This window comes from Meles meles, chromosome 21, assembly GCF_922984935.1.
Source record: "Meles meles chromosome 21, mMelMel3.1 paternal haplotype, whole genome shotgun sequence".
Classification (NCBI taxonomy): Eukaryota; Metazoa; Chordata; class Mammalia; order Carnivora; family Mustelidae; genus Meles; species Meles meles.
This window is the reverse complement of record NC_060086.1, coordinates 37,250,796-37,276,252: the sequence shown is the minus strand read 5'-3', so window position 1 is coordinate 37,276,252 and position 25,457 is coordinate 37,250,796. Positions and strand designations below refer to the sequence as shown.

The window sequence follows — 25,457 nt, the reverse complement described above, 5'->3', positions numbered from 1 at the left end:
CTCCCAGTCTAGAGCAAAGTTTCTCAACCTCAACCCTACTAACTCTGGTGCTATCCTGTGCGTGATAGGATGTTTAGCATCATCCCTGATGCCCGTTCCACTAAAAGCCAGTAACACACTTCCCCCCCATGTTGGGACAACCAAAAACGTCTCCAGACATCACCAAATGTCGCATGGGGGCAGACTTGTCTCTGGTAGAGAACCACTGGTTTAGAGGCTAAGACAGATGTGTATATCTACAATTTCAGTCCTGTCTCTTGTGCCTAAGAGCGTTCAGGACATACTCGGATGTTGGGTGTGAGTGGATGGGTGGATGGATAGATGGATGGATGCATGGACACAACCACTTTGTTGGTTAGATAAACGGATGGATGAGTGTGTACATGGATGAATGAATAGATGAATACAATTTACAAAGCCCAGACGTGTGCCTGAAATTCTACTATGGGAAAACAGAACAGTGTTCTTCAGACTGCAACATTCTACCCTTTCTCTCCTCCTAGCACAGAGGTTCTCACGCTTGAGCATAAGAAGCCCTGGAGGGCTTGTTAACACACAGATTGGTGGGCCTCACCGCCAGACTTGAGGATTCATTAGAGGGACTGGCCTGGCAGAATGCTCCCAACCTGGTTTCCATGTTCTTTGAGAACCCTGCACCCGAATCCCCCACCTCGCCAACCTGTCCTTTCTCAGGGGTCTGTAGACTTAACTTCCAACTCCTCCCACTTAGGTGCTCGTGTTTATTACCTTGGACTATTGGCAGCGTGCCGGAAACCTGTTCGGTGGCCACACTGAGAATTTCTTCAAAGCTGGGACCCATTGTGTCCTAGCCCCTCACTTCCGGAAATGTGGTACAGTGCCCATAGCATCACAGCATCTGGATGCTCATTAGAAATTCAGACGGTTGGGGGTGCTGGGTGGCTCAGTCAATTAGGTGACCGACTCTTGGTTTCAGTTCAGGTCATGACCTCGGGGTCATGGGATTAAGCCCTGAGTCGGGCTCTGTACTCGGTGGGGAGTCGGCTTGAAATTCTCTCTCTCCCTCTGCCCCTCCCCCTGCTCGCTTGCTCTCTCTCTAAAATAAATAAGTAAATCTTAAAAAAAAAAAAACAAAGAAAAGAAATGCAGACTATTGGACCCTACAGAGGCCTAACAGAATGCAAATCTGCATTTTAACAGTATCCTGGTTGGTGGTAAAGGGTGGGAGCTGGGATTCGTGGTCACATTCAAGTTTGGAAATCTTGTCCCAGGATATCTCTGTCGCCCCCACAACTCAGAGCAAGGCCCTGCTGACAGCACTTGATACAGTGGAAATGATGTCCGGCTGGAACGCCACCGGCATTACTGCTCGTTCCTGTCTTTGCCTCATGCACTCTATCTCTTAGAATGTCTGAACCGAGGGCTTGACCTGTGGGAAAACAGAGGTCCAGAGGAGCAGTGACTTGCTCAAGGTTGCGAGATGACCGTGAAGCAGAACGGAGATTGCCATCCATTCCCTCGAGGGGAGCGGGACCCAGAAGGGTTGATGGGCCACCGCGGTGACACAGCATGGCTCGGGAGGGTGGCATTTGGAAGCTGCTGGCCTTGCTCTTCCAAAGCGGGAAAAAAAAAAAAAACGGGAGATGACTTAAAAGTAGGCCAAGAGCCTGGGTGGCTCAGTCGGTTAAGCATCTGCGTTCAGCTCAGGTCATGATCTCAGGGTTCCGGGATCCAGACCCCGCACTGGGCTCTCTGCTCTGTGGGGAGCCGGCTTCTCTCTCTCCCTCTGCCCCCTCCCTACTTGTGCACTCACTTGCTCTTTCAAATAAAATCTTTAAAACTTTTTTTTTTAAAGATTTTATTTATTTATTTGACAGAGAGAGAGATCACAAGTAGGCAGAGAGGCAGGCAGAGAGAGAGGAGGAAGCAGGCTCCCCGTGGAGCAGAGAGCCTGATGCGGGGCTCGATCCCAGGACCCTGAGATCATGACCTGAGCCGAAGGCAGCGGCTTAATCCACTGAGCCACCCAGGCGCCCCAAAATCTTTAAAACTTTCAAAAAGCAGGCCAAGAAACAAATTGAGTGATACACTTTCATTTACTCAGCAAGTACTTATTGGGTACTCTGCAGACGCCAGACGCCGGCGCTGTGTATACGGTGAGTGAAGACAGCAAGGTCTCGCCCTTACTGGCTTCTGTCCTGGTGAGCAGTCCCATCACCCGATGTCCGTTTACTCATTACTGTGGCCTTCAGTTGCACAACTTCCGTGTGTCCTGTAGGGTACTAGGGGTGTGTGTTTGCGTGATGAGGGAGCGATAGAGACCCAGCTGCTACACCAGAGGATCTTCTAGGCTGACTGTGGGGAGATAGACCAGAACATCTGCCGTTCAGCGAGGTGCATCCTGGGGAGGCTGGGAGAGCTTAGAGGCTGGAACTCAGAGAAACCCTAGGGATGCTAGGGAAGAAATTGCAGGCGGATATGGCAAGACAGATAGTCTCAGAGAGACTGAGAGACAGAGAGAATTTGAGCAGAGCCTCAGAGACATCGCTGAAAACTGTTAAAAAGACAAATCTTCAGGGGCACCAGGTGGCTCAGTCGGTTAAGCGTCTTGTGTGCCGTGGGCTCGGGTCATGATCCCAGGGTCCTAGGATCGAGTCCCATGTTTGGCTCTCCACTCAGCGGGGAGCCTGCTTCTCCCTCTCCCTTTGCTGGCCACTCTCCCTGCTTGTATGCATGCGCGTGCGCTCTCTCTGTCAAATAAGTAAAATCTTTAAAAAAAGGAAGAAGTCTTCGGATTGAAAAAGGGTAAAATGACTCCCATGCAGACACAAAAGCACTGGAATAAGATTGTGTTACGCTCACTCAGTGAGGGGCCTGGGCAGATGTTAGAACCAGTTCAAGGGCGAAGTCAACTAAAGAACAACTATGTGTGGAGGAAAGGTGTGTTGAAATGAATTGCAAATGGAAGGGGAAAATGATTGGACAAGACAGAATTTGCTCATCTATCAGTTTGCTACAACTTACAAAGGATTGGAAAACATAGCTCAAAGATAATGAAAAAGGCTACAACCAGATAACCAGAAAGTTTGTATTGTATACAGATAATGCATAATATTCCATTAAGACCCATCCCCGCCCCCCCACCCCGTCTAAAACAAGTGTTTAGAGGATGGTGGAGGCCTTCAGTGAGCACAGGGTGGGTGAATGAGGAAGGGGAAGGAGGAGAAGCTGCAGGAGGGCCAGGTCATGGACACCCAGGTGACTGGTGATAGTGTGTGGACTTGACGCAGAGACCAGTAGGGAACCGTGCAAGGGTTTTAAGCAAGGAGGTTACCTGATTTGATTAGCACCAAAGAAAGATCCTTCCGGAAGCTGGGTGAAGAGCCGACTCCAACTATAGGTAGATCAGAGAAGCCTGATAAAAGATGAGATGACAGGGACATCACCTAGAGTAAGGCTTGGCACATGTCTTCTGTTAAGAGCCAGAGAGTAAGGACTTGAGCCTTTGCGGGCCATACAGTTAACAATCACATCTACTTACCTGTACCACGAGCAGCCAGAGACAGTGTAATGAATGGGCAAGTCTATGTTCTAATAAAACTTTATTTACGTAAATGGGCCAGTGGACCGGATATCTTCCCCCACCCCAGCCCTCCACCACAGTTTGTCCATCTCTGACCTGGAGGGGTAGTAGAGTAGCTAGAACTGTCCATGGTTTTGACAGGCCTACTGATCAGGTCCTCTGCCTAGATGTCTAGAATCCATTAGTAGCTCTACTGGAGGGAGCCTAGGGACACCTTCTCCCGTTAGCCTCTGAGCACGAGTTCCCCAAGGGAACCAAGCAACCCTTGGGGCATTTCCCTGGCCTTTCAGCAAAAGCTTTTAGGACCTCAAAACTCCTCTGGGGACAGGATTGGCCGAACAGCCTCTTCCAAGCAGCCAAAAGAGCAAGCCACCTCGGAAGGGCTGTTCCTGTGTGGGAACAGAGCCTGCCTCCCCTCTCCTTGCCCAGAGCTGTAAATAGCTCTCTGCTGGCTTTGCAGGCTGAGCACCCTTCTGGGAACGGGCTGGAAATGAGCACACCAAGGCAAGGAGCGCTTGTGCAAATTATTGCCTGCACGTGGGGTTTGCGAGCCTGGCATCCTGCCCCAGCCCTCAGTGCACAGTCCTCCCAGGGGCCAAAAGCAGGGCTCACATGAGAGCGGCACACACAAGGACGTAGATGTTCTGCTCTGGGGACAGGGTCTGGGAAAGATTCAGAGCTAGGGTCTCAGAGTAACCATAAGCCAGAGGAACGAGGGGAAATGTTCAGAAGACCCTGGACTCTGCCTACCCAGATGCAAGGACTCATAAATAGTGACTGTTCGTGTTTGCCCAGGATTCAGTGGGTGCTAGGGCTATTGCTAGGGCTGTTCTAAGGGGTATATTGGTCATGTCCCTAAAGGAAAGACTGGTCAAACCGCAGAGGTGGGAACGCAGGCCCAGAGAGGGTGGCAGACTTGGCCTGGCTCTCAGAGTAACACCACCATGTCCACAGAGCGACCCAGGCGCACGGACTCCGAGGCCCCGGGCCTGACCCTGAGCCACACGGATGCCACTGTGTCCTTCGTCCCCATCCCCCAACCCTCCATCTGAGCTCCGTTTACTTATCAGTCATCGGGAATAATAATGTCCTATCCCTTGACCGACTGCGTGGCAAATGAGAAAGCAGAATTAAAAAGTCAGAAATGCTGAATAAGACCAGCAGTAGGCAGAGGAAAGTCCAAAGCTCTTCCTTCAGCAGCCACCACCCACAAAGAGCTGGGATTATTGGTAGTCATTGATCCCTTTCAGCTGAGTGCCCCGCCTCGAGGGCCTGCCGGGAGTGTGGGTTGGGGTCTGTTTCTTTGTTGTTCCTGTGGGGTCAAGGGAAAGGTTACGTCTGTTGTGGGCTTCCTGAAGGCCCTGGAGATGGTGACTTCTGGACCTCAGTTTCCTTATCTGTAAAATGGCCACAACGATACCAGTCTTGGAACAATGTATTGGCGGTTACTGGGTAGGAAGGTCACGGTGAACGTGGTTGAATGCTTTCTACCTGCCAGACACCAGGCTCTGTTTCGATGATCTCATTTGAGCTTTCGGTACCCAGATGGGAAGGTCTTTGTGTGGATGAAGGCAGAATCAGAGGGTTTTTAATTCCTTGGCAAAGAAAGGCCAGAGGTAGGAAGACCCAGAAACTGGACTTGACCCGAGACCTGCCTGACTCCAAAACCCATCTTCAAATGTGTGACCTCCAAGGGCCAGAGAGTCAGAATCTGGCTCCTTCCCTTCCCATGCCTTTATCTGTCCACTCTATATGTCCTTACTCTGTTTTTAAGTGATGATTTATTTTCTGAATAGGCCAAGTAGCACACAGTAAAATACTCAAACAGTAGAACTCAGTTTACAAAGAAAAGAGAAGTAAATTTCCCTCCTTTATGCACATCTCCTGGGCCTCTTCCTTTCCCTAGAGGCAGCTCCACTATTTTAAAAGGGATCACTGTTTTGCACTTTGGGTTTTGGTTTTTGTTTTATTTTGTTAGGGGAGGAGGGGCAGAGGGAGACAGAGAATCTTAACCAGACTCCCCTCTGAGCGCGGAGCCCACCTCTGAGCTCAATCCCAAGACCCTGAGATCACAACCTGAGCTGAAATCAAGAGTGAGCCACCCAGGTGCCCCTCACACTTTGTTTTCTATCCTTAATATATTGCAGGGGGCTCTTGTTACCCCTTTCCATGGCTGCAGAAAATTCCGTGCTGTCGGGTACTTGTCCCACCAGCCCCTGTGGACGGGCTCTGGATTGTTCCCAGTATCTTGCTATCCCAGAGGAGGCCGCCACAGACAGCGACACGCATAGTCATTTCACACACGTGCAAATATTTCCGGAGCACAAATTCCTAGAAGTGGAATTGCTGCATCAAAAGCTGTGTGGGAGGGGGGTTTCCCCCCAAATCCTTTCTGGAAAGCTTTTTCTTATTAAATATAGCATGCATATGGAAACATACACAAAACGAAAAAGAACAACTCAGTCTTTTCTCGTGGAGCTAGCAGTCCTATAAACGCAGCCAAGTCAGCGAGCAGACTGCCCTCTGGGAGCGGGAAACAGCAGGCTCCTCATGCCCTTTGTAACCATGATTCCAGCCGCAGGGAAGCCCTTCCAGCCTCCCCCAGAGTCGGTCCTTGCTCTTGTACGTGTACTACCTGGGGAGGCATCCTTCCTGACAGATTAGTTTTGTCTGGTTTTTCCCACTGCGTCTAGCTTCTCCCGCACGCCAGCACATCTGGGATTTATCCAGGCTGTGCCCCAGAGTTTCGGCCATTCGTTTTCACTGTTGGCCGGTTGTCTAGGGTGTGCACAGGCCATCATTTCCCTTATCTACCCCACTGCTGAGGAACATTTGCGTTGTTTGCGGTTTGAGGTGTGTCTTCATCTGCCCCGGCGCCGTAACAAAATACATAGTTCCGGAAGCTGAAGGTCCGAGATTAGGGTGCCAGCACCGTCCGGTTCCGGCAAGGGCTCTCATCCTGGCCGTCTTCTCACTGTGTCCCCACATGGCAGAGACAGCACCGTGGTGTCTCTCCTTCTTACAATGACACTTATCCCACCACGACAGCTCCACTTTGCCACCTCATCCCAACCCACCTGGCTGGTTACACATAGTGCTGCCATGAGCACAAAATGGCTGCCCGATTTGGACTCCACCAGCCATCGTATGAGACTTCCAGTTGCTGCATATCCCATCCAGCTCCGGTACCTGGACTTGCTATTGTATTTTGTCCTTTGAGCCATTCTGGTGGGTGTGTAGTGGTTTTTAAAACTTCCCTACTTACTCACTGAATTCGATCGTCCCTTCTTTGTGTTTCTTGGTCGTTTTATGAAGTGCCCTTTCAGATCTTTTGTCCATGTTTCTTTTAAATTGTCTGGGGTTTTTTTCTAACTGCTTTGTCACGCTTGATAATGATTCCTTTGGCAGTTGTATGTTTTCCAAATAGCTTCTGTCCTGTGGTGTGATTCCCATTTTCCTGGTGAGTTTTGGTGATTGGAATTTTTAATTTTTTATAGCTCACATTATTAATCTTTTCTTTTACAGTTAATGCTTTTTGTGTCCTATTTCAGTAACCCAAGGTCATCCACAGTGCCCCCTCCTAAAAGCCTTTGCGTTTTACCTTTCAGATCTATGTCTGTTCCCACCTGGGGTTGATGTTTATGTACTGCATTAGGGAGGATCATGACGAATTTTACTTTCCCTAGAGATAATCGAATTGACCCAATAGCAGCGCCGCTTTGCCATAGGTCTGTTCTTCTGTTCTCTGTTCCGTTGCACTGGTGTTTGTCTTTGCCCTCCTTGCCATGTCGTCTTAACCATAGTAGCACTGGAATATGATGGAATGTGCCAGATGGCCCTCTAAAGAGAATGCTACTGGGGCGCCTAGGTGGCTCAGTGGGTTAAGCATCTGCCTGCGGCTCAGGTCATGATCTCAGGGTCCTGGGATGGAGCCCCGCATCGGACTCTCCGCTCAGCGGGGAGCCTGCTTTCCCCTCTCTCTCTGTCTGCCTCTCTGCCTACTTGTGATCTCTCTCTCTCTGAAATAAATAAAATGTTTAAAAAAAAATAAAGAGACTGATACTAACATTTTAACAAAAATGTACTGAGGGCCAAATGTGCTCCCAGATAGTGTAATGTTGGGGATATGATTTTAAGTATAAACACAACATAAAGAGTTCTGTGGTCCTGTAAGCAGCCAGACATGAACCAAATAACCATAGAAACAGATGCCATGGCAATGGGGTGGCGCCATAAGAGGGACAGGCCTGTGGGTCTAAGAGTGTGTGAAGAGGGGACCGGTCAGGGAAGGCTTCCTGGAAGAGGTGTGTCATGAGTTGTATAGGAATTAAGGAATCAGAAGCAAGGGAAGAGCATTTGGGGTAGTGGGAGCAGCATGTCAACAGCTCTGAGGCAGAAGCCTACACGAGAAAGACACCAGATCCAAATGGGAGAACGCAGAGGGAGGGGAAGGTCTTGTATGTGGAAATTAGAGCAGTGAGTGGGGCCAGACCTCCAGACCGTGTTCAAGGGATGATTTTCGTGCCATCATTAACAATTATCCTGAGCAAATAACAGGCGTCCCTTTGAATCTTCCACATTAAGAGCAGTCCTAGGAGTCCTTTCAGCATTCCTAGGGTTGCTTCTTTGCAGGAGAAAATGTGCAGCAACCTCTGGAGTGACAGCCCTGTTCATTTAGCTTCAGCCCACAGCATCTGGCACCGAGCACTTGGCTTGTGCCAGCCGTGGAAGGGACGGCTCCTCCACGCAGGTCTGCCCCACACAGCCTTCGCCCCAGCCTGACAACCGTGTCTTGCCTGCTGGGCCCTCCTGGGATGGGCCTGGAGCCAGACGCCGTGCCGTGGGCTGGAGCTATTGCTCTCACTCTTCATAATCATCCCTGCTCATCACCCTGGGGAGGCGCTGGTGTCCTTGCTCCACGGATGAGAAAACAGAAGCTCAGAGAGCCTAAGTCACTTGCCTAAGACCACACAGCTTCCAAGGGACAAATATAATAGTCTCCGGCTCTTGACAAATTTAATTTTTAAACTTGAGTCGGACTTTTTTTTTTCTTTTCAAAATAAGGAGTAGGTCAGGCTGATGCAGAATTTCATCTGTAACGTTACACACTGTCTGAGTCAGGATTCTAAAACACCGCCCTGGGCTGCACAGAGGGGTATCTAGGCCTAAGGCCCGGATCCTGCTCTTAACACTGTCATTTTAATTTGGTAGCCAGCGTGGGGTTTGGGGTCTTTCTAAGGGGGGTAATTAAGGTTTTAATCAAGATGTATGTCCGCTGGGTTTTTACAGAATTGGGAAGTGGGGAGGAGATCTGTATACACACCAGCCCTCAAAATCTCATTAAAACGGGTCCATCCCTGTTTCGGGAGGGGAGATCCAGACGCCGCCGACAAGACTGACGTTATTTGCATGAATCCAGGCATCTGTTGTGTTCCTCGGGAGTTTTCAAGGCAGTAATTTGTTGGCAAGAGTACAAAGCAGCGGGGAGCTCCAGAGAGGTTTCAGAGCCTGGAGATATGGTGCCATCTGGGAATAAGGATTGGTTTATCCCTCGACGCTGGGATAGGTCAGGGGGTAAAAATCAAGCCGAATGCAGATTTCTGTGCGTCCCTACCTCTGCCGGCCTGTGCTCCATGTCGGCGCACACTCTGTGTCCACTCTGTGGGCATCTAGGCTGTGCTTGGCGGTCCGTGTGCTTGCTGCGAGCACCCTCAGGAACCCCTCATAACCCCATGACGTGATTTCAGACCCACTTACCAAACTTGCCCCTGTTCCCCAGAAACCAAGTGCAGGAGCTGGAGTTTGAACTGCTTTGCTGGAACTGTTCTGTGGGTCCCCTTGGAGGGGATGACCTGCCACTGTTCCTTAAGAGGAAGAGATTCCCCCGGGGAACGGTGTCCTCCTCCCACGCTAGAGGACATTTGTCAAGGTCTGGAGACACCTTGGGTTGTTACAGCTGCCTGCAGGGGGGCAGGGGAGCCAGAGTGGGGGGAGTGGGGCGGGTGCAGCAACATCGGCACCCGGTGAGCAGAAGCCAGGGCTGTTCGCTAACCATCCTGGGGGGCACAAGGCAGCCCCAGTGCACACAGTGCAGAAAGATCAGGCCCGCAAAATCCATGTGCTGAGGTAGAGAGACCCTGCTTAAAAGCGCCTTTCCATACGCTTTCTAGAGTTTTCAGAGGCCGTTGGCTTTGGGGAGTACATCTCTCCATGATGCCTTGTCCATGGTGATTGGTTCTCGAGGGGTTTCTGGTAGGAGCTTTGTGTTGGGAGTCAGTAGAATGCTTTAGATGACGTCAGTAAGGAGCCGAACCCGTGATGTTGGGCTCGGCATAGATTTTATTTTATTTTATTCTTAAATGTTTTTATTTATTTATTAGACAGAGCTTGCAAGTAGGCAGAGAGGCAGGCAGAGAGAGAGAGGGGGGAAGCAGGCTCCCTGCTAAGCAGAGAACCCGATGTGGGGCTCAATCCCGGGACCCTGGGATCATGACCTGAGCCAAAGGCAGAGGCTTTAACCCACTGAGCCACCCAGGCGCCCCTCGGCATAGATTTTAAAACTCACCATTCCGTCTCCTGCATTCTAGGCCGCTTCTGATAGTGCAACCCCCCGGGTTGATGAGGGAAGTGGAGAAAATTCCCCCACAGGAGCCTGAAGCCCTGAGTACCTACCATACCATATTCTGGGCTTTCTTCTGGGAATGAGAAATGCTCATAAACTCAGGCCATGCCGGTCAGCACGGTGTCCCAAAGGTCACTCACTGTCTGCATGTTCATCTCGAGGGAAGGAGCAAGCATGCAGGCCTCTCCTTGGCCTTCCTGTAAGGGTTCCACTGTCTTGCACAACTGATAAACACTTTCCCCAGTACAGTTAGGGAGAGATTCACGTGGTTCAGACCTTTGAAGGAGCCAAAGGTGTGTCGTAGGAGGTAGGGGATGGAAACAGAATTTTCCCGGGACTGGTAATCTTTAACCTGGAGAAGGTTATGAAATGAGGCATGTTCCCCTTTCAGGCGCAGGGGTTACCAGGAAAGTCCTGCCAAGGCTCAGCTGGGGTCTGCAGGGACCCTCTCTGCATCCTCCCTCCGCCCCTGCCGGCGTCAATGAGCAGAGCCAGCTGCAGGGCTCAGGGATGTCCCCACACGAAGTCACTGCGCCCCCGCTCTCAGGGCTTGCTTTGGGGGCGGTGCATAGGTAGCTCACGGCTCTGCTTTTCACAGGGAACAAAAGGGCACATGAAACCCTTTGACTAGCCCCTCTTCCGAGCGCTTCATAGGGGTATTACTACCTAACCCCCAAGGTAGGTCCTGTTCTCATCAATATCTTACAAAGGAGGAAACAGGCACAGAAGGTCTAAGTAACTTGCCCAAGATTATATGCGGTTGAAATTTTCCCATTTCCACCTTCGGTGATTAAGAGTTCAAGGGCAGTCTGGTCCAGAGAGGCAGCCTCTTGTTGCTTAGGGCAGGTCCCCCATCATTTGCGGAGGAAGGTCCTCTGGCCACCTCAGACCAGGGTGCCCGCTTCTCTTTGGGGGAAGTCATTGTTGGGGTCCTCCTTCTCATACCACTCTGTCGTCTTTCTCAACTGTGCATCCCATGAGGACACAGGTTTTATATGTCCTTTCCGTGTCCCTAGCATTGTCCCAGGAGCTGGCATAAAATGAGCACGTGGCCAGTGTTTGTTGAATGCGTACACGAGTACGTTATTTGGGTATTTGGATGAACTCTATCAGAGAAGCTCTTGACAGGGTTCCATGTACATTCGGGTCCCAAATTTGCTTGGAGGGACTTCTTCTGTTTTTGTCTTGCCCACCTTTTTCCAGTAAGCTTATTGTTTTGAGATCCTTGTAGATTCACATGTAGTTGTAAGACATAATACAGGGAGATGCCATGTGCTCTGTGCTCAGTTTCCCCCGACGGTAGCATCTTGCTAATCTGTAGCCACAACCAGAAACTCGACGTGGATCGGTGTGGATGCCAGCCACCCATCTCACTGAGATCTCTTCAGTTTTATGTGAATTCACCTTGTACATTTCTTTCTTTTTTTTTTTTCCCAAGATCTTATTTATTTGAGAGAGAGAGTGTGCACAAGCAGGGGGAGGGTCAAAGGGAGACACAGACTCCCTGCTCAGCAGGGAGCCCAGTACAGGGCTTGATCCCAGCACCCTGGGATCATGACCTGAGCTGAGGGCAGATGCTTATCCCACTGAGCCACCCAGGCGCCCCACCTTGTATGTTTCTAAACAACAATGATTTCTGTCCTCATGCGGGTGCCAGCTTAAACCAGAAGTTAAGACCATCTCCGGGTGGCTCCGGGGTTGGGCCTGGGGTCTTCAGAGGTGGAGGCTGTGGATGGTGAGGCTGGGTCACCCTGCGGGTGCCTGGTTACCTAAGGTCCAGCCACCTGGGTGGCCGATTCCCTGAGCTCCTCTGGAGCTCAAAGAGAAAGAGTGAGGAGACTGCACTGTGCAGGCGTGGTGTGACCGTCCCCTAAAACCCACCCCAGGGGGAGAGACGAAGGCGATGTGACCGCTGGGCTGTGGGAGCATTTAAGGTGATGTCTAGCAAATCCCTACACGTAACTCTTGTGTTCCCCACACACCACCTAAATCCTTGTCCACGAGTTCGAATCCCAGCTCAACAGTAAAACCTCAAGCTCGTCCGTCAGTTAACCTCTCTGAGCCTCAGCTATAAGATGGGCGTAGCCATCATATCCACTGGGTTGGTCGTGGCGGGGATTAAATGAGGTAATACTTAGAGACACCCAGAAGAGTGCCTGATACAGAGTAAATGCTCGGTGGAAACTGACATTGTCCTGGCCATCATTTCTTTACATTGAATCGGTGTGCTTTATTCATTGGGCTTTGCCCCAGGTACCCATATGCACACACCAGTGCGGTTTTAGACCCAAGGACCAGGTGTGACTCAGCGGCTGTTGGGAAGTGACATGACTCTGAGCCTCAGTTTCTTCTTCTGGAGAATGGGCATGATGATAGACCCCGCCTCACAGAATTTGTTGTGAGATTTTGGTTGTTAAGGCACACAGCAGACCCTCCTGAAATGGAGCCCTGTTCTTTGCCATCTAGAACCTCCCATGAGGCATCAGACAAATCACTGGTCTTCTCTGAGCCTTGTTTTTTCACTCCCTTAAAAGGGAGGGTTGGGCAAGATCTGATTATCCAGCTTTTAGGGTTTTAAATTTCAGATTCCCAGTCACCACCACCACTTTGCTAAAAGAGGAGCTCATGTTTTGGGTGGAATGACCCCTTGGGTTTGGCTGTGGCAGGTGCCGTCTGAAGGCTGAGCCACCCCTGGAGTAACTTAGAAATCTGGCCATGTACCACATCTAGGCAGGAGCTCCCGGGCAGAGAAGGAAAATGCGGCAGGTCGCCACATCCTAAAACCCGTGTTCCCATTTGGGGACACAGTCCTGCACTCCCTTCTTCAGCCACATGCTGTGCTTCCCCGACCACATCCCCATCCCTGATATATCTCACAGGGACACAGGGCCCAACAGGCCGGGTTCTGCCCACCCGGCTCAGCCAGGGATTCTAGCCCTTGAGCCTGAGTCACTGGTACTGGGGCCTCCAGCATGCGTCCTTGTGACCAGAGCTCTTTGTTCCCAGGCTCCTCGAGCTTTGCCGAGGGACGTCCTTTGGAAACAAGAGTGGCATGTCGGTGCCACGTGGTTAGGGGAAAGTTGCTGAGTGTACAAGACACTCCCCACTTGAGCTGGCATTGTGGGAGAGAGGGAGGGACTCCTCAGAGAGTTCTGCTAAAAGACCGAATGAATGGGAAGCAGATGGTTGGTTCGCACTGGCTGCGATAAGAGGCTGCCGCCTTGCTGGAGTTCTCATTTCCCGCAGGAGCCCAAGGACAGTGGAGATTGCACTTCCCCTCTCTGTAGAATCACCCTGTAGCACGTTCTCCTGACTCCATAGACATGCGAGGCGGCCAGACAGACATGGGTTCAAATCCCAGCTGCCACTTACTTGGTACAAGGGTGGGGGTGAGTTTTGCCTCAGCCCAGCCTCAGTTTTCCTGTCTGCAAAATGGGAACAGGCCTTGCCCATGACAGAGTGTGGTTAAGTCTCGAACGAATGGCACTCGCAGTGAGCACGGGCACAAGCAGCGATGGGTGACAACCGAGTGGAGCGGTTTGCCTGGGACATCAGTTACCTGCCATCCCTCGGAGTGCAGCAGTGGCCCCAGGAGAGTGGGCAATCACACAGGTACAGAGTCTCAGAACCTGGGGTCGGGAGGGGCCTCTGAGCTGATCCAGTCTAACCGAGTCCCTTCTTGGATGCTTGAAGCCCTTCTCCTGCCTCCCAGAGGGGATGTCCAGACTCTGGAGTGGAACTCGTTCCCATGCAAGAAGCTTTCTTAGTTATTAACCTGAAATCTGCCCATTCTGGCTATTTCCCTTTTGTTTTGTACCTCCTTATCCAGGACAATAGCCATAGTACAGGCACCACTGGACTGGAACCTGCGTCTCAGGCCCAGCCCACGCCCATAACCCCCAGAGCCTACTACCTCCGTCGTTCAGGGTCCTAGTGCTCATTCCACTCTGCCCAGGACTCAGTATAGCTCTGGACACACAGAGGGCCAGTGTGACCTTGCAGGAGGAGTCCCAGGGAAAAGGTTGCCCTCTGCCATGAGCTCTCCATAATTTGCCAATCGGCAATCTGTGTGCCTGGGGTCCGGGCCAGCCCTTCTTGTCTGCAGATGCAGAGCAGCTGATGGGACCATTGCAGGAGAGATGGGGGAGTGTTCCTAGCAGCCAGGTGCCCTGGGAGGCAGAGGGAAGGGCACCCATGTCGGACAGGCCTGTCTGAGTGAACCCAAGACCGCCTACTTCCCCAGAGGCCAGCTGCCTGGATTGAATGATCATTTATTGATTTTAAGTTCCCTGGTATGGAGTCATCCTGCTGCTCCCATCCGCAGACATGTCCACATCCCAAGGACTTAGCAACATTCAACACATAATTTATTTTGTGCGCTCACTAGGAAATAGAGGTGAGCCAGGGAGGCGGGGGGCTTTCAGTCTAGTGTGAGAAGACAGCCGTGTCAATGGAGAGATGGAAAAACAGTGACAGGCCGTGATGAAAATCACATTTGGTGCCGTGCGGTCGTGGGAATCAAAGAAGGCTCTCTGAGGGAGGTGGTAGGTGAGGAAGGCGCTGGCCGTTCAGAGGTGGGGGGCATGCAGGTGCGTGGGGCACTTTTAGGGGCACAGCAGGTGCATGGGGGCTGTTTTGGGAGATTTGGAGCTTAGTCCTTCCAGCTCCCCCTGGAAAGTGGATGACACAGGGGCCACAGGGGAAGCAGGGAGACCATTTAGGAGGCCGCTTGTGGCAGAGGTAGCTCGGATTCAGGTGGAGACAGAAAGAGAGGGTGTCCTGGAATTGTCTGAGGTGACATCAGGCTGAGAAGCGTGGAGTCAGTGCCTGGGTTCAGACCGGGGCACGAGTGGTCCGTGTACGATCTTGGGCTCTCCTCCCCTCATGGGTACATGTGAAAGTGGGGGACACCACAGTTTGTAGATTAGAGATGATGAGAACGGGCCCTCGCTCAGGTGACTGGTAGAAACATTCATGGAGATAATGCACGCGTTTTCCGGGGTTGAGGCAATGAAGTACCACAGACAAGGGGGCTTTAAATAGCAGAAGTCAACTCTGTCCTGGTGCTAGAAGCCAGAACTCCAAAGTCAAGGTGTCAGCAGGGCTGTGCCCCCTCCAAAGGCACTAGGCCCCCCCAGCTCCTTGTGCCCGAGTGCTCCTGCTAGCCGAAGGGAGAATGGCACAGCTGAGCTCACAGCTCTCCTCCAGCAGTAGCTTTCCCCACCTTGGCCCATGACCCCTCCAGCCTGCCTGCAACAGCACTTGCTGAGAAAGGGGAGCTGGGGGGATCAGACAGGCCAGCAGTGTTGGCCAGAGACTTGGACAAAGTGGGGCGTGTCCCTGGCTGTATCGTCTCTCCTTAGAACCAGCGGATCAACCAGGTCTGCCCCTTGTTAGAAGGAAGCTGACTTCCAGTGGCCTGCCAGAGCTAATGGCAGCGACCAGGAGAGCCAGCATTTGAGGCAGGCCTTGTGTATTATCCCCCGAGGGCTCTCCCTCTACCAGATGGCTCCCACACTGTGAGCCTCTAAAGCTTAGTGGCTCAGACAACGATTACGCACTATCTCCCCATTCCTGTGGGTTAGCCGGCTTCAGTTGGGTGCTCCTGGCTTAGGGTCTTTCGCACCGTGCTGGGCCAGATGCGGCTGGGCTGGGATCATCCGAAGGCTCGACTGGGCCAGGTATCCAAGTGGCTTATTCGCCCCAGGCCTGGCATTGCAGTGCTCTGGACCTCTCTCTCCGTGTGGGTCTCTGCCTCCAGGACCTCTCGTGGTGACCTAGGCTGCTTGTGGCTCAGACGTCTTCCAGGTAGTCCCTCTTCCGTAGAGACAGGCAGGGGCCTGGCCTAGACTGGCAACACATCCCTTCTGCCCCATTGTTCTGTGTTTAATCGCTCTATCATGAACCCACATACAGTGCAATTCACCCCTTCAAAGCCAGGTCAGATTCAGTGGATTCAGTGGCATGAATTACACACACAAGGATGTGCAACCCTCTCTGCTATCCGGTTCCAAAACCTTTTGCTCTCCCCAAATAGAAATTCCGCAACCAGAAAGCAATAGCTCCAGCAACCAGTAACCTTAAATCTGCTTTCTGCCCCTGTGAATTTGCCTGCTGCCGATGTGTCATGGAAGTAAATCAGACCCCGTCCTTCTGTGCCTGGCTTCTGGGTGGGAGGCCATGGGGAGTGCCTTGGGGGTTTGGGCACACGTGGCCGTGGTGGAGGTGGGAGAACTGGGCAGATTCTGCATCTGTTTCCAAGGCGGAGCCCTTGGGATTACTGATGGGTTAGACGGCATGCCAGAGAGGGGGCATCTGGAAGGGTTGGGTGGCCTGGAGCCTCGTGCGGGCACCTGAACCCAGACACAAGTAATCACACAGCTCTGCTGGCATTTCAGCGGGAACCTACTATCTGTATTAAGTGGTACCGCGTTCCAGACAGAACAGTGATATAAAATCACTTAAATTTATTTGTTAAAATGCAAGATCATGTCAAGGGAAAGGGTTTTTTATAAATACCGGCCAATACAGCAAAATGAGGCAGAACGCAGGTGCCAGGTCTGGAGAAGCATGCCCCTCCAGTGCCATCAACATGTTGGCAGAAAAACCAGACGCCGTCTGCTGTGGAAAGCGGCAGGTGCGCATGCCCTCTCGAAAACCCTGACTCTTCGTGGAATGGACCAGCGCAGACTGCCAGGTTGTTACTGGGAAGATGGGACAGATCTGCGGCTTCAACGCCGCCAGTCCCTGGATGGAAGGTCGGTGAACTGTCTGCAAAGGGCCAGATGGTAAATGCCCTCGGCCTGGGGCCCCACGGTCACAGCTCCTCTGCTCTGCCGGCCTAGCCCTTCCAGGCAGCTGCAGCAGCCACAAACGATCGCATGTTCCAGAAATGTTCATTTGTAAAGTCAGGCAGCTGGCCAACATTTGCAGACCCCTCGCCTGCAGTCTGAATCCCAGAGTTGCAAAGCAGCAGAACGTCCTCTTCCAGGACCTTCTGTAAACCCCAGACCCCCAGACTCCGAGCTGAAGCTCAGGCGTCCGCCCCCCCCACCTCCCCCACAGCCGTCTTGGGGTGAGCCGAGAAGTCCCATTTGGTGTCAACCGAACTCCTGCCCACGCTGACCCACTTTCACCTTGTAAGATTTCCACTGGGGATTAGAATCCGGCTTGACCTGGTTCAACACCAGAAAACAAATGTACTTTTTATAGCCCATTTGGAAGCTCATCTCCTCTTTTCACACCTTTGGAAACCACACCGAACACGGATCAATTTTCAAGTGCCTCTGGGCTCTGTGTTAATGCCATGTCAAATTATTCAGTAGTTGTTTTCCTATAATTAAATGTCTGGATGCACCCGCCTGCCATTCACTGAGGCTGCACTCACCCTTCTTGTGCCTTCTTTCTGTAAATCATTTGAGAAAGCCAGAGAGGTGTCTTTCCTCCTAACATGGGAATAAACTAGTAATACACGTCATTACGATGACTCAGAAAATGCAAAAAAGGAGACTGCCACCCCATAGATGAAAGATAAAAGTGTTGAACAGAAAATGTGTTTCTTTCCTTCAAGCTTTGCTTTCCCGTGTTCTGGTTTATGGTTTTGTTTTTGTGCCTCGACAAAATTCTAGCCAGACTGCATGTAAAACTTCCCGGTTCTTTCTTTCTTATTGCATTGCTTCGAAAATCATTTCCCTGCCTTTCTACGTAGTTTTCGGTAAATGATTAAGCTACTGTATCACAGCTAATATGAGGGGTCCCGACTGCTGGCTGTTTACATTTTTTTCCAGCTGGCCACTCTTGTAAACTACCCTGCCATGACCATCTCTGAGCTCAGGACTGCTCCCCTGTGTAAGATTACGTGCATTAGCTAAATTTCTGAAGGTGGAATTATTTGGATTTAAAATAGTATCTCTTGATCCCTAGTGGCTACATTGTTTTCCAAAAAGGCTGCACCCAGATACTCTCTAGCGGGATCTGTTTGGAGAGCCAGGGGAGATGTTCTGACATTCAGACCTGAGATCAGAAAGGCATTAGCTTAACTCCTGGTTGGTTGGTTGATTTTTCCTTCTGGGTATCACTTCCAAGAGAGGAAACTGACTCCACACCTAATACACTCTTGCGATTTCACAAAGTGGTTAAAGAGAGGAGGCAGGCTTCACAGTTTCTGTGGCCAGTGGTGCTATTTCTGCATACTAGCCGTTTGCCTACATTTCTCAGTAGAGCCTCTAGACTCTTTGGGTTAGGACTTTGCACACAGTAGGATATCGAGGACTTTTTTTTTTTTTTTAAGATTTTATTTATTTATTTGTCAGAGGAGTGAGCACAGGCAGACAGAATGGCAGGCAGGACAGAGGGAGAAGCAGGCTCCCTGCTGAGCACGGAGCCCAATGTGGGACTCGATCCCAGGACGCTGGGATCATCACCTGAGCCGAAGGCAGCGGCTTAACCAACTGAGCCACCCAGGCGTCCCTCGAGGACTTTTTTTTTAAAAAAAGATGCAAGTGTCATTCAGGCAAGTCTCCTTTCTTCCAAGCCCTCGGGTCTTTTATCTGTAAGATGGGAATAGTAAGAATTCATTCAGCAGACACTGAACATGCCCGTCGTGTGTGCCAGGCACTGGGCCAACTGCTGGGGACACCCTGCGTCTCTGGGGCATAGGGAATGGCATGATGTACAAATGAATATACATGTGCAAACAGTGGTAAGTGGCAAGAACCAATACCACTCTAAGAAATTACATTGGATGCTTTTATTTCCATGCAGTTAAGAAAAAAAGCTTCTCTGAGGAGGTGACATAGGAGGTTTGAAATCTGAGGCATGCCTGAAAGTTGACTGAGCAAAAGTGAGGGAAGCCATCCAGGCAGCAAGAATCACCCATGTAAAGGCCCTGAGGCCACAAAGCTCTGTGCTTTCCAGGAATCAGAGGCAGGGGTTGCTTGGGCAGCATCTCAGAGGCCTCGTGAAAGCCTGGGAAGCAACACTGAGACAAGAAGTGACAAGCTGAGGGACAAGCAGGAAGGTGCCCGTACCCGCGGTCGATGACCGTGGTGGTCTGAAGAAGGCAGTGGAAATGAGGGAGAAAAACAGATGCATCAGAGTCATATTTCGGACGCAGATCAGAGTTCCCTTTCTTGCTGCCTTCTCTGGTTTCATCCTCCAGCTGACGACCAGGCAATCCTGTTTGTGTTCAAGGAGTCAGCACTGCAGTGTGGTTGGCTTCTAAGCCAGTTTGCAAGAGGCAGGGGTGAATCCTGCCTTTCTGAGGCAGCAGCCACACTATGGAACCAAAGAGCGGGCTGCACTCAGCGCCCGGGCATCCTAGCCCGGAGTCAGGGATGCTTTGGAAAGCACGGATTTCTCGGGCTCTGGCCAGGATCATCCCAGAGCCAGCTGCAGTGGCGGCGGCACCATCCCATCCCCAGTGAGACGCAGCCAGTTCTTGTATGTCACAGGGCAGAACTGGCCCTACTGGGAAGGGCAAGCAAGCGCCGGCCCACCATCCCACATGCGATCCCACAAAGGGATGAAGCCACCACTGTGTCCGACAGGGAGCGGCTCTGAGGGGGCAGAGGCTGGACTTGACTTGTCTCTCTGATTCACATCCCATTGAGGCAAGAGGAGGCACACGGGCGGGGGCATTCATTGTCTGGTTTATTATCAATTCTTAACGTCAGACGCAGGTACAAAGTTCAGGGCAAGTTGCGGACTTTTTAGCTAATGCTTAAGTGATCTTAAGTATTGATTAATCAGATTGTTTGAAATAAGTGCCGCAAGTCAAATCCTTCTCTCAGAAGTTTAATTTTTACAGACCCGTGTGATTGGCGTGTTTTGATGGGATATTTGGCATCCGTTGGTGGCTATGTGAGGGGCCGTGATGAACTTCAGTTCAAACTCCAGCTTCTTGGGTAGGTAATTAGCTCTGTGATCTTGGACACATTCCCTAAACTACCCGAGCTACATGTTTCTCCTCTGTTTCTCGGAAGAGCACCTGCTTCCCTGAGTCGTGAGAACGAGCGGACTCATGTATAGGAAATAATTAGCCAGAGCCAGGCCAGGCATACAGCAGGTGCTCAGTAAAGGATGGGCACTATCAGTAAGGTCTGGACTCATTCCAGGAGTGAATAAACTAAGCTGCGTTCTCCAGGAAGCCCCGTGTGGCCCCCGAGCACCTGAAATGTAGTTCGTCTGCACTGACAGGTGCTGTAAGCATAAAGCACACGTGGGATTTCCAAGATGCAGTAGGACCAAAGATATCCAGACCTCACTGATTACTTTTCATATTGAGTATTGGCTGCAGTGATGATTTGGGGATATATCAAGTTGAATAGAACATATAACTAACGTTCATGTTATCTGTTCCCCCTTTTTGGTAATATGGCCACTAGAAAATACTAAATTCCATCTATAACTCGCATTCGTGTTTCTTGTCGACAGCCCCGATCTAAAGGCATGATTTAAGAAGCAGGAATGATTAAGAAATGGGAGAAGCATAGACTTTACAGCCTGAAGGATTTAGGGGCCTGGGGTGCCTGGGTGGCTCAGTCGGTTGTGTTTGACTTTGACTGAGGTCATGATCTCAGGGTCCTGGGATCAAGCCCCACATAGGGCTCCCCACTCCCTGGGGAATCTGCTTATTCCTCTCCCTCTGCCCGCCCAGCCCCTGGCTCATGCATACATGCTCTCTCAAATGAAAAAAATTGTATTTTAAAACAAGAGAAGGAAGAAAGATTTAGGGGCTTATCTGGTTAGCACCATGCTCTCTGTGCTCCTAGGGAAGTCCCTTAACCTCCGTGCGCTTTGGCTTCATCTACAAAGTGGGAGCGAAAATTCCTGCCACCAAAGAGCTCTGAAGCTTATGTGAAACCGTGTATGTGAAGGGCTGAGCTGTGTCCTCAGCACAGGACAGGTGCCCAGACAGAAGCATGTGCTGGGCTTAGCATTCCAAGGTGGCTGAATGGGTCCTGAATACGAATTTGTAACTACCTCTCAGTGGTTCAGCAAGTTGACCTTGGCATGCTGTCTTCAACCCTGTTGCCACATTTGACCTTCAGAATGACCCCAGGAGGTGTAGTCAGCACATTGTAGAGCTGGAGAGACAGAGGCACAAGAGCCCTTTTAGGGTCTGAGCAGGAACCGGAAACCAGGTGTTCGCCTGTGAACCTTGTGCTTTCCAAAACTTGCCAAGTTTTCCAGAGGCAGGTTTCAGTCTCACTTCCCCTCCAGTCAGATGGTGTCCCCAGGTGTTCCCTGGACCAGAGAGAAGGCCAACACCTAATACAGCCCAGCAGCCTGCAAGGTGACCTTGCCTGGTAAAGCAGAGGGGTGCTGTGCACTACCGAAGCGGACAGGAAGGGCAGTAAAGGCACCCACCGCGCCTCTTGGTCTCCAGCCTGGTGGAGAGCAATGCTGTCATTTGTGAGAGGCAGCTCATGAAGCCATGCTCCCTGGACACACTGGCACCCACTTACGTCTCAAGCCAACCTGGTGCGCAAATGTAGAAGCTTCCGAGGACACAGGAGACCTCGCCCCATACGTGCCTTATTGCAACGTGCTTTAACTTCATGGGTTGAACTCTTTCTCTCATCTGTACGCAAAGTGCTACTTCATTCTTTTTATCAGCTGAATAGTATGCTGTGTTACAGACGCACCAGAATTTATCTAGCCGGTTGCCAGTGATGGACATTTGGGTTGCTGTCCGTTTCTATCAGTGGGACAAAGTCCTTCAAGTAGAATGATGCTGAGAGAAGAAGCAGTCGGTGCATTAAAAAATTTACAGATTTTGATGAAAAGGCTCTCTGAGCCATGTGTACAGATGTGTAGCCCCACCGGCCATGTGTGAGGTGCTCATTCCCCCCATACTGTCAATATGCCAGATAGTTCGCGATGGGAGGTCAGCATGGACAGAGCACAGGGAGGGTGAGGTGGCCCCTGGGAGGCCAGGCAGCTGTCCAGTTAGGAAACTGGGTACCTGAACCAGGACAAGAGCAAGAGAGGAGAGGGTGGAGGCCAGAACCGGAGTGGAGGCCACATCCAGAGTATGGTGCTGAGCGAAGGTATCAGGATGGAGGAGCCAGCCATGGGTCTTGAGTTTCTGACTTGGACAGATCACGTCTGTTTACTGAGATGCTGCCCAGAGGGAAGGGAACACGTGTGTGAGGAGAAAAACAATGATTTTTAGTTGAGATCCTACTGAGCTCAATACGTAGGACATCCTGTTGGCGGTATCTCCTGGCCCAGGGAGGAAGATGTGGGGATGGTGGATCTCTGGTGGAAATGGTGAGTGCGCATGAGCTGTCCCCGGGGTACATGGGCGGATGGGTGGGTGAGTGGGTGAGTGAGTGGTGGGTGGGGTGGATGGATGGATGGACAGACGGACAGACAGATGGATGGGTAAATGGAAGAGAAGGGGAATGGGTGGGTGGGCAGACGGACGGAAGGATGGGTGGAGAGATGGATGGACAGATAGATGGGCAGATGGATGACAGAAATCCAGACTTCATTCTGTTTAGATTGAACCATATGAAATTGCTGTCTTTGTTGTTCAGAAATGACAAGATACTTCATTTTACGCTGGCTTAAGTATTTGGGGGGGGGGAAGGCACATCACGATGTCTGCAACTGACTTGGAAATGCATCAGAAACAGAGGATTCGCGGGTGGCTAGCGGGGTGGACTGGTGGTAAAGCCTGGAATGGTGGGATGGTGAGGAGCCGGGGGTGGAGGCGGAATGCAGGTCATCACAGTCAAGTTCAGCGCCTCTGCGCGTTGGAAACTAACACAGCAAATCCATGGAAAGATGTTGGCGATTTCATGTGCTTTCACTTGATATGTATTCCTCATTTGGCCAAGAGAGCTTTCTGGGTTCCCATCTGTGGCACTAACAGAACTGCCTCACAGGGTCTCTTTGGCCTTCTCCTTCCCGGAGTTGGGGGCTGGGGGTCGGCGCGCCTCCCTCCCGGAGTTAACGTTGAATTGCCCTAATGAGCTGATTACTGCGCCAAGTTCGTTGGTATCTGGCTTGTAATAATTATAGATTTCCTCTGCGATTTGATCCCATTGGTTGCCACAGCAACAGCGTAATAGCTCCGCTGAAGTACTGTCACTGTGATTTAGAACCAACATGTCTCTTGCAGCCTCCCATCCGGGTGCCCCCACCCCCTTGCTGTCGTCATGGCAACTGATGAGCAGCATATGACCGAAAGCCCTATGTCCCCCCTCCTCCTGCCTTCTCCCCTCCCCATCTTGCAATCAGCCGTCCCCACTTCCTCTCCTGGGCCCCGCTGGACAGGCATTGACCCCAGCTTGGGCTGTGCTGGGGAGGGACTAGAATAATCCATGCCCCCAACCCCCCGCTACACCCAGAGAGTTCACGTGGATTGTCAGAGCCGGAGCCTCCCCTCCAGCCCCCGGGGTCTTAGAGATGACTTGGCATCCCTCAGAGCCCCTTCTTGTCTGGGGCCTTGCCATAGGCGGGATCTGCTGGGCCGCCCCCACATTTAGAAATCCGAAGCCTTGGATCACGGCTTTGTACTCCAGGGGTCCTGAGCCTGTGAGAGAAAAATCTAGGAAGTGGGCCCTGGAAGGAGAAGGGGGTTGGGTTGCAGAGAGCCTATTTCAGAACGTCCCAGGTCTGGTGGTTCAATCTTCCGGCCTCAGCTGAGCTGGGCTCAAAACATCTTTTTAAACAGCCCATGTTCTATTTTTCTCTGTGTGTTTATCTCTTTTTTTTTTTTTTCCCAGTCTCTGTCTGTCTTTGTTTCCGTGTGGATCTTTTCCTTTCTGCTTCTGCCGGAACCTCTTTGTGAAGCCACTTCTCAGCCTCTCACTCTCTTCCGTCCCTCCTCCTTCACCCCCTCTCCGTGCCCCTGCCTCTAGCGCTTGCTAGGAACCGGCTAAGAGCATCCTTGGCCCAAACCTGCTTTGCTTCTGAGGCCCTTTTCCTCCCTCCCGTACCTGAGCCCATGGTTCGGGGACTGCCTGGAAGTCCGGACCATCCTCCCCAGGGGGAGCTGGTACCCGGAGGCACCTCTTAGGATGAACCCAGCCTTTCTCGTCCCTGGGACTCTGCAGAATGGCATAGAGGAGGCATTTTAAGCAGGCGGGAGCTGGCCTTGCTTCAGGACCCTGACTACCAGCCACTGTGAGTGCAGACGTGTATGTGTGTGTGCTTGTGCGTGCGCACGCGCGGCATGTATTTGCATATATCTCTGGTGTGTGGAGGTGCGTCTCAACATGTGTCAGCGGCTGTTATCTGGGGTGCTGGGCGTGCGAGTGCGCGTGCCCGTGTGTGTACCCGTGCGCGTGTGTACAAGTGTGCCTGCGTATGGCTTTTGGTCCGAAGGACACACAACTGTACTGGACAGATTTTTCAAGGACTCTCAGTGGAGGGAGCACCGTGGGATGAACCCCTTTTAAAGTGGGAACAGAGAGGAAGGGAGAAGAAAAATATTTTTTTTTTAAATCAAGTGGGAACAAAATAAGCAAAAATGCTATTAAAATGACAGATAAGGGATTCGCTTTGGCCTGTGGGCTTGCAGAAGCATTTCTGCATGCGTCTGCCTTCTGTCCCCAGGAAACGAAGTGAGGGTCACCTTGAAAAGGTATTTTTGCTCAAGTGCTAAAATGAATCCTTCCTTTCCATTCCGAGGGCTACAACAGCACACACACACTTAGGCCTGTCTCTTTGGAACTCGGGAATGGAAGGCTCTGGGGGAGGGGGGCGGGGGTCACTATCAGGAGCACTTTGCTTCGTCCTCCAGGAGACCAGAGTTTGCAGTGAGAATTCGTGCTTGACAGCCAGGAGGGCCCATGCCAAGAGCAGGTAGGAGGGACCTTTGAATGGCGACTCCCTTCACATCTCACACTCCTGTGGTCAATTAGAAGTTCATTTTGAGTTTTGTTCTTTTTTTCACAGCAGCAGCCCGTGCCCCGAGAGGCAACGAGAAGGAAGCAGGTTTAGAAAGCAAAATTTGCAGGGCGAGATGTGGGAATCAGGGTGACTTGTTGTTTTGTAGTTAGTGTGTGAGATCCGGCGGCCAGCCACCCCTGGAAGGGACCCTGAGCCCTGGGGAGACTTGGCGGCCTGCTGCTCTGGGTGAATGCTGTGGCTGCAAGCTGGCCATGCCCCGGGCACCCTGGGGAAGGGGGCGGGGCCTCAGGAAGGCTGAAGGCACAGGGGGGACAGATCCCGGTCCCCTGACACGGTTCCCTCACCTTCAGAGGACTGCTGCCCCTCAAATGTCCTCCAGGATGGCACTCTTTTCCCCTACGTCTG

The 25,457-nt window shown here is 51.6% G+C and overlaps 1 protein-coding gene across 4 annotated transcripts in view; it reads left to right on the top strand.

Annotated features, from left to right (window-relative positions):
• ABAT (4-aminobutyrate aminotransferase) overlaps positions 1–25,457 on the top strand; it is an 81,045-nt gene that overhangs the window by 5,346 nt on the left and 50,242 nt on the right. Inside the window, exon 1 of one of the 4 annotated variants that reach the window (XM_045994312.1) lies at positions 13,658–13,796. The exons of 2 other annotated variants lie outside the window; for them this stretch is intronic. The gene's annotated coding sequence lies outside the window, so the exon portion shown is untranslated. Of the gene's footprint in view, positions 1–13,657; positions 13,797–24,299; positions 24,324–25,457 lie in introns of those variants that run through there. One more of the 4 variants, XM_045994313.1, reaches the window with a different exon arrangement.